Source organism: Medicago sativa, chromosome 8 (genome assembly GCF_051527215.1).
Source record: "Medicago sativa cultivar Bolivia chromosome 8, Bolivia_mono, whole genome shotgun sequence".
Taxonomy (NCBI): Eukaryota; Viridiplantae; Streptophyta; class Magnoliopsida; order Fabales; family Fabaceae; genus Medicago; species Medicago sativa.
In genome coordinates, this window is record NC_140756.1 from 21,201,116 (window position 1) to 21,210,023 (window position 8,908).

Sequence of the window (8,908 nt, forward strand, 5' to 3'; positions counted from 1 at the left end):
ATGAATTATATTTTCTAATGAATAGTGTCATATATTATTAAGTCTTACGAATTATATGGAATTATTTCTATTTTATAGAAGTTTTTTATTAATATAATTTCTTAGTTTTTTTTTTTACTATAAACAAGTCTCCGTAAGTTAATAATATATGTTTATATAGAGAATTCATCGAACAAAAAATAATGTTTATAAATTAGAGGGCTTTTCAAAATTTGAGAGGCAGATTTTTTATTTTATTTTTACCTTAAAATGAGTAGTAAAGAATTAGTATTAGTTTGAGTCTTGGACCCTAAACAAAAATGAATTATATTTTCTAATGAATAGTGTTATGCCCTAATTTTGGACCTAAAAATACTAATCAATTTTTCTTTTCTTGCATTATAAATCATCTGAACTGTCTCTGATCAATTGCATCTTTCTCTACATTTTATTTCAATGTTATTTGCAAAATTCACATAGAAGGGTATTTTAGTCATTTCCTGCATTCAACTCATTTTAATCCTTGAAAATTGTTTGAGTCTTTTAAATTGGTTTGTATAAGCCTTTGTTTCAATCTCATGTCAAAATTCATTTCAAAAATATCAGTTAAGTTATTTTTTAGTCAGTATAGCCCCTAGGGGGATTTTAGTCATTTCCTGTGTTAAAATTTCTTTCAATCTTTTAAAAATTTGTTTAAATAGTGTGAATAAGTCTTCATTTCAATCCTATGTCATAATCCATTTTAAAAATTGCATTTGAAGTCATTTTGGGTCAGTTTTGCCCCTAGGGGCATTTTAGTCTTTTCAAGTCTCAAATCTCTGTTCAAATCTTAAAAATTGCCTCTGAGTCTTTCAAAGTTGGTTTAAATAAACTTTTGTTTCAATTCTCTGTTAAAAATCATTTTAAAAATTGCATTTTGAGTCATTTCAAGTCAATTTTGCCCCTAGGGGCATTTTAGTCTTTTCATGTGTTAAAACCCTGTTTAAATTCTAAAAATTGTCCCTGAGTCTTGTATAAGTTCTTGCTTTAATTTCCTGTCAAAAATCCATTTTGAAATTTCATCTGAGTCATTTTTAGTCGTTTTAAGCCCCTAGGGGCATTTTGGTCATTTCACATGATATTTCTGATTCGTTTTAATCTGCTTTGTTGTTTTTAATCGTCTCATTTTACGTTAATTTTCAATTTACTTTTTCAATTCAGTTTTAGTTTTAATTTTCATTTCGGTCCTTGTACTTTTGTTATTTACATTTTAATCCCTTTTAAGTTTGTTAGAGTCCAAGTGCCATGTGTCCAAATGCTATTGGTCCTTAAAAGTTTGTTACAAGTCAAGTGCCACATGGCATTATTTCATTGGTCCAAGCTTACCACATCACCTATATAAGTCAAAGTCTTAGTCAATTTTTCACCACCAATCATTTTTTTTGCAAATTCCAAAAAAAATCACAAACTTTTTTTTTTCCTCCCATTTCTTCCTCCTCCTTCTCTCACGTAACCAACCTTCTTCTCCTCCATAACTAACTCCTCTAACCAACTTTCCACCACTTCAACCACCATAACCACTTCCCTCCACCACTTCAACCACCATAACAACCTCTTCCACCACCTTTAACCACCCTAACCACCAAAAACCACCACAACTTCACTCACACAAATCCATCGAACCTAACCACTGTGAACAATAGCAACAGTTTGGATCAAATCCGGTATCTACACATTCGATAGCACATAGTCTCTGAAACGATCACACAGGGTTCGAATTCCACAATAACAGTGGTACACAATACGCAAACCGTTTTCGAAGAAGGTGAATTCGAATCACCGTGAAAGAACAAAGAGCAAATTGGAACCGGAGTAGATCAAAGGAAAGGAACGGCAGAACGGATTCGAACATGAAGCAAGAAGATTCGTGACTCACGCGAAATCCAGATCGTGAAACAGAGGTTCACCGGAACCGAAGCTTCAGGTGGCGAACAGCGGCAATTTCCGGTAACGACGAAGCTTTCAGAACGTGATCAAGGAAGGAACAGCAAGAACGAAGAGGAAAAGCGAATTCTTGTTGCTGATTCCCGTCGAAAGCCCATTGTTCCTCCAATTTTAACTCAGGTATCGCCTTTTTCCTTCGCCTGGTTCGACTTGCTGCACTGAATTTTCTTCTAGCCTAAGAGTTGTTTCCTACGTGTTTAATGCGCTGAAATCTTGATTCACCATCGCTGGTGTGTGAATCTATGTGCGTTCGTTCCCCTTCATGTGCATTCCGATCGGATTCTTGCCGTAAAACTGTATGTGTATGGTTGCTTGTAAGCCTGGCCGTGTTTGTCTGGTATGTGTGTAGAGTAGTTTCGAAAATATGGCTTCATGTGTATGTCTTGGTTGGCATGGCTGATTGTTTTGAGAAGGAGAAGAAGTTTGAAAATGTTGGAGAGAAAAGAGGGAGTCTGTGCCTGCGTGTGATTTAGGAGGAAGAAAGGGTTTTGATCCATTCTTGACCCATAAACCCATGGGTCTAACCGACCCACCCCCATTCCTTAGGCCCATATATTTGCCTTTTGTGTAATTTCTTTGCAGTTTTATTGTTTGCACCCCCCTTGTATCTGCTGCTTTTGTTGATTTTCGCTATTTGCACCCCTGTCCATTTAATCGTTTCATGAAAAATCCTAAAAATTTTCCTATGCATTCTTGGACTTTCATTTGATGTTTATATGTATCAAATTTTGATAAAAAAAATGTGTGGTATTTTCTTGATTAATTGTTTGCTCTTTGTTGAAAATTGTGAAGTTTCGTGTGTTCTCGTGTCCAAAAACCCTTTTAAAAATTTCCAAAAAATTCATGAGTAGTTCTTGATAATTTTGTGGTGTTCTTGTGATAATTTTGCATATTAAGGATTGGTAAAAATAATGGGGCTAATTTTCTTACCATTTTGTGATATTTTGTGCTAAAAATGAATGAAACTTTGCTTGATTTCAATCCCAATTGCTTGATGAGCACTTGTGACCTATACCACTTGATTTCATAGGGTTTTAGCTACTGTTTGTGTTTAATATTGTTGCATAATGGTGAATTTTGGTTGGTTACTTAGTGATGACATTCTGTCATTACGTAATATTAGGGACTTATTGTGACTTTTTGATAGAGTTCTCATGCAATTTTTACTGTTCTGGAGTGCAAAAAGCTTAAAATTTGAAGTCTGTTCGAAGGGAATCGCGCCACGCCAATTTCAAGCCGTGCTGCGATTTTTGAAGCAAAAATACACACTTCCTGTAAAGGGGAAATCGCGGCACGCCAATTAACAAGGCGCGGCGCGATTTTGATGGGTCAGGCCCATGACTTCTATAAATACTGCACTCAATCTGAAGAACAAGGGTTACGATTTTGGAGAGCAAAGTGCGATTTTGAGACATCGGAGACGGCTAGAAGGACGATTTCTTCATCCTTTTACCAATTCATGTATGTTTTAATTATTTCATTGATTATGCTATTTGTAAACTCGATTATGAGTAGCTAAATCTCTTAGAGATTAGATCCGAGATGAATCTTTGTAACCCTAATTGACACATGTTGCTGTGAAACTCTATTTTGTTTATGAATTCAATTCTAGTTTATTCAATTCAATTGTTCTTAATGCTTTTTATATCTTGATCACATATAACTTGATTTCGTGAGAATGAATGACCACTGACCATGGCTTTCAACTTAGACCTAATTGAATTGTTCTAATAAACAGGGTTAGTCTAGGAATAGATAATCGTTTATTAGTGATAATAGGTTAACGTTCGGTAAAACCTTCAAGAATTAATAGACCACCTAAGGAATTAGGGGCTGTAGTTTAAGAAGAGGGTCCTAACTCAAGGGATTGATTAAGGCTATTTTGTTAATCATCGTAAATTAGAAAAGGATCCATAACAAATAGGTGCAGTAGACCAATTAGGGTAACTTAGAGGATTCGACGGATTTGATCTCATCTTTCTCTCTTATTTTCTAACCAAATCTTTATTTTATGTTTATTTACTTTTTACGCAAATCAAATCTACTGCCTAGTGGCAAACAAAATAACTTTTACGCATCCTAAATATTAACCTTATTGCTGAATTGAGATTAACACAGTCCTCGTGGGATCGATATTTTTACTACTTCGATAGTATTTGGTGCACTTGCCAGAGATCTATCAAGTTTTTGGCGCCGTTGCCGGGGACTGTTGAGTCATTTCAATTTTTCAATTTTGTTTTTATTTAGGATTTCTGTCATTTATATTTTTGTATATATATTTATAAAAAAAGAAAAAAAATATTATGCTCTTTGTTTTCTTCTCATTGTACTGTGCTACTGAAAAGTTTATCCAAGTTTTGCAGCTATGATAGACAGGGTACTCCTCTATGACACAGAAGAGATTGCTAAGTTGCAGTATGAAAAATATATGCTATCTTTTAAGATCAAAATTTTGGACAACAAAATCTCGAGTTGTGGTCATTATGAGGCGAATCAACCAGGTAGTGATGGTGAAGGGAAGAAAGAGGTGATCAACATCGATTACAATACTCAACTTCAGAATATTTTAGATGATTTCTTGGTGTCAAATCAAGTTTCATTTGAGAAGTTTGATGTTCAGTGTGGTGATCTTGTTGAGAAAGCACATGAGTCTCAAAGGAAGCTAGTTCAGATGGAGACTGAATGTCACAAGGTTGTTGTGGAAGAAAATCCCAAAGTAAGGAGTGTTGACATTTTCCCGAAGTCTGAACCAACGGAGGTTGAGGAAATCACTCGTGTGCAAATGGATGCATGTCCTTCTTTACGGTGGGAGAGCTTAAACTCTAAAGGTTTATCAGTGAGAGCATGGGAGCATCTACTTCTTTGCTACAAATTCATGGAATTCCTACCAAACAAGAGGAAGAAGAAGGATGATGTGTTCTTTCTGACATATTTGCCACCCTAACAGTGGTTGAAGCGTCAAGCTCAATGACGTAAAAGAAAGCGCTGGGTGGGAGGCAACCCACTATTTAATTTTCAGGTATGATTTTATTGCTTTCAAAAATACAAAAACACAAAAATATTTTTCTTTTCTTTTTATTACAAGGCAGGAAAGTTTAAAAATTTGTTCAAAATATACCTCTTGCCAAGAAAATCATGCAAGGTACTGATGTCTTGCATAATTCTCTCCTCAAAAGTTTTTCAAAAATTCAATGAACTCAGGCATTGTTCAAGAAAACAAAAAAAAAAAAATTTTGGCCTGAGGAAGCAAAACACACTCCCTGTTTCATCAAAATCGCGCCGCTCTGTGTAATTTGGCGTGCCGCGATTTCGAGGAACAGAAAAGCACTTCCCCTGTTTTAATGAAATCGCGCCGCGCCTTGTGTTTGGCCGCAGCGCGATTTTGCTTGGAAGCTGCACAGATGTTTCAAAAACCAGCCTTTTTCACCATCCTTCCCATTCCCATTTTCCTACCGTTACTCTGTCAAAATTTCCCTACAAACCTAACCACGAAATTCCTTCATTATCATCATCTTAATCACTTCCTAAACATCATCAAACCGCAAATTCATCATCCATTCATCAACCTAAACCTCCACAATTCACCAATTTTCCAAAACTCCACAAATTCCCCATGCACCATCTTCCTTAACCACAAATGGCCTCCAACCCACGAAACACCCACTCAAAGAAAGCCACCAACCCCAAGCCATCCACAAGCAAAGCCAAACACCCTCGTGCCGCATCCGAACCACCCGAAAACGTCATTCATTTCATCAATGACCAAGCCCAAGAGTTCCCCCAATCCATGAAAAGTTTTGAAGTTGTGGGGGAGAGAAAGTTTGACTTCACAAGGCTTGTTAAGTATCCGTTCTTTGAGGCTGAATTACGAAGGAGAGGGTGGACGAAGTTGAATGAGGTGATCGAAGAAGCGAACAACAAAACCGTGATCGTTGAATTCTTTGCAAATGCACGGGTTTCCGATACACCCTTTCAATCTTTTGTACGAGGCAAGAACATTGATTTCAGCCCTGAAGCTCTTAATGCATGGCTGAATGTTCAACCACCGGAGGAGTGTTGGGTTGAGAAACTGAGGAGGGAGAGATTTGGTATGACAGAGGATACATTTGAAGACATCATTACCACGATGTGTAGGCCTGGGTCTACTTGGAAAAAGTCCCGGATGCTTACCTATGCTGAGATGTTACCATGATGATGTGAACATGGGCTGATCTACTGATGGATTAGCATTTTCTGCTTTGTATTTTATTTTCAGTTATTTTTCTTTTGATGTATTTTCTTTATTTTCTTTTTAATGTCGAAGTCCATTGAACTATTTCCCTATTGTAATTGCTCCTTGTAACACCCCGTTTTCCCAACATAAAAATTTCATTTAAAATCAGAGTATTTTGATCACAACGGAATGTCACATACTTCATTTAAATCATAAAATGGATAATAATAATAATCCTTCAAATTCAACATCATGAAAAATCTTAAACTATTGCAGCGGAAATTAGTTCAACATTTAAAAGTCTTGGCACGCAGGCCTTATTGAAAAATCTCATAAATTAGTTCATAAAAGAGACACGTATGGAATAGAAGTAAATGTAAGCCCCCATCCCGTTACGTATCAGAGTACCTAGACACCAACTGAGAGTCCACTCATGAACGCCTCTAATCTTTATTACCTGCACATTACCCACGGTCGAGGCAACATATACGCAGAAGGGGTGAGATTTCATAATCAATACATTAAGCATATAATCCAATAAAATGCATTTAACAACTTAAACATTAATAACATATCAACAATTAACAATCAGTATATTTTTCATTTCATAACAATACGATCATCAAATATCATTACTAATTTTCATCACAATCATAATCAACTTAACACTCAGCATGACGACACAACTCATCTTTGACCATGCGACTCTATCAACTCAACATCAACTAGACAACACAACTCATCTTAGACCATGCAACTCTATCAACTCAACAACAACTTGACAACTTAACATCATGAACTTCTTGATATGCAAATGCATGTGGTACCAATCAACAACAAATGAGCATAATAGGCTCTTCAACGTGTGAGCACAAAGGCTGCCGGGCCTAAAGCCCCCAACTTTAATGAGCACAAAGGCTGCCGGGCCTAAAGCCCCCAACTTTAATGAGCACAAAGGCTGCCGGGCCTAAAGCCCCCAACTTTAATGAGCACAAAGGCTGCCGGGCCTAAAGCCCCCAACTTTAATGAGCACAAAGGCTGCCGGGCCTAAAGCCCCCAACTTTAATGAGCACAAAGGCTGCCGGGCCTAAAGCCCCCAACTTTAATGAGTATGCAATGGACTCGAACTTCCAGCAACTTAGACGACATCATGAACGACTCATACGACTCATAATCATGGACAACTTCTTAATTTCTTGCAACATAGACCGACTCATGCAATCTCAAGACATTAAAGGTCAGCAGCAATGAACAGCAACAGATTTACAACATATAACAGTGTTGGAATATCTCAACATCATTAAAGGAATGGATTACATCAACATAAATATCATAAAAACATCATAACATTATTCATGCAACATTACTAATCATTTCAGTCATATAAACAGACTTCTGTAACATCTAGAAACATTCTAAATCACCCTCATTCTTACTTCTAAGGTCAGCTCAAGACTATACGTGCGAAAGGATCGCATCGGGACAATTTTGGGCAACTAACAGCCTAACTCGCAGTTGCGAGTAACTTCACTCGCAATGGCGAGCAAAGTGTGCATTCTGGGTTCCTACGTATTTACTCGCGGTGGCGAGTTATTCTGCTCGCAGTTGCGAGCTTACAGGTCACTCGCAGTTGCGAGTTGCATTGCTCGCAGTTGCGAGTTCTGGGTTCTAGCTCGCAGATGCGAGTGTTCTTGCTCGCAGGTGCGAGCGATGAATGTCAGTACGGCCAGAAACCTAAAAATTCCAACTTTTCACTTAATCTCCTAATTCTAACCTCAATTCAACATCTAATTATCATCTTATGGTATAACTAAGTTCTGTACACTAATTTAGCATCAACCTAACATCTTTTCATGATTCAATCATCCAATTCGGTCTTAAACCTAATTCCCAATTCTAACCAAAACTTAACCTAATCATGCCAAATTCATCCTATAGAATCATACCCTTAATAGTAATGAAAATTAGTCTCACCCTTACCTGATAATAGCAGAATCGCAGCTCTCCCTCTAGTTCTCCTCTTTTCTGACTTTTCTCCCTTTTTCTCCAAAAACGTACGTATTCTGTTTTCTAACTTTTGTTGTCTATTTATCTCTTCTAATTACTCTTATCACTACTAATTGCTCATCTCACATCACAGCCCAATTTTTCATATTTTTATTTTATTTATCAAATCTTATTTTATTTAATAATAAAATAAGTCATAACAACATAGCAACTTCACCACAACAAAATACTCCACATTATGCAGTTATAAATCATATAACCCACTCAACTTCATGAATCATAAAATTCACACATATCAATCATGAAAATCACGTAAATCATATATATAAATATATTTTTAAATAATCGAATAATTAAGACGGGCGTTACAACTCTCCCCAACTTATAGAATTTTCGTCCTCGAAAATTTACCTCAAGCAAACAACTCTGGATAAGACTCCATCATCTTACTCTCTAGCTCCCATGTCAGGCTTTCACCAGTCGTTCCACTCCAAACAACTCTCACTAGAGGTATCTCCTTGCCTCTCAACGTCTTCATCTTGCGATCATCAATCCTCAAGGGTAAGGTCTCCACCGTAAGGTTGTCTCTAACTTGCACATCATCACTCTGAATCACATGGGATGGGTCTGGAACATATTTCCTCAGCTGCGACACATGAAACACATCGTGCAAATTCGATAAATGCGGTGGTAAGCCAACTCTATAAGCCACCGTGCCAATTCTCT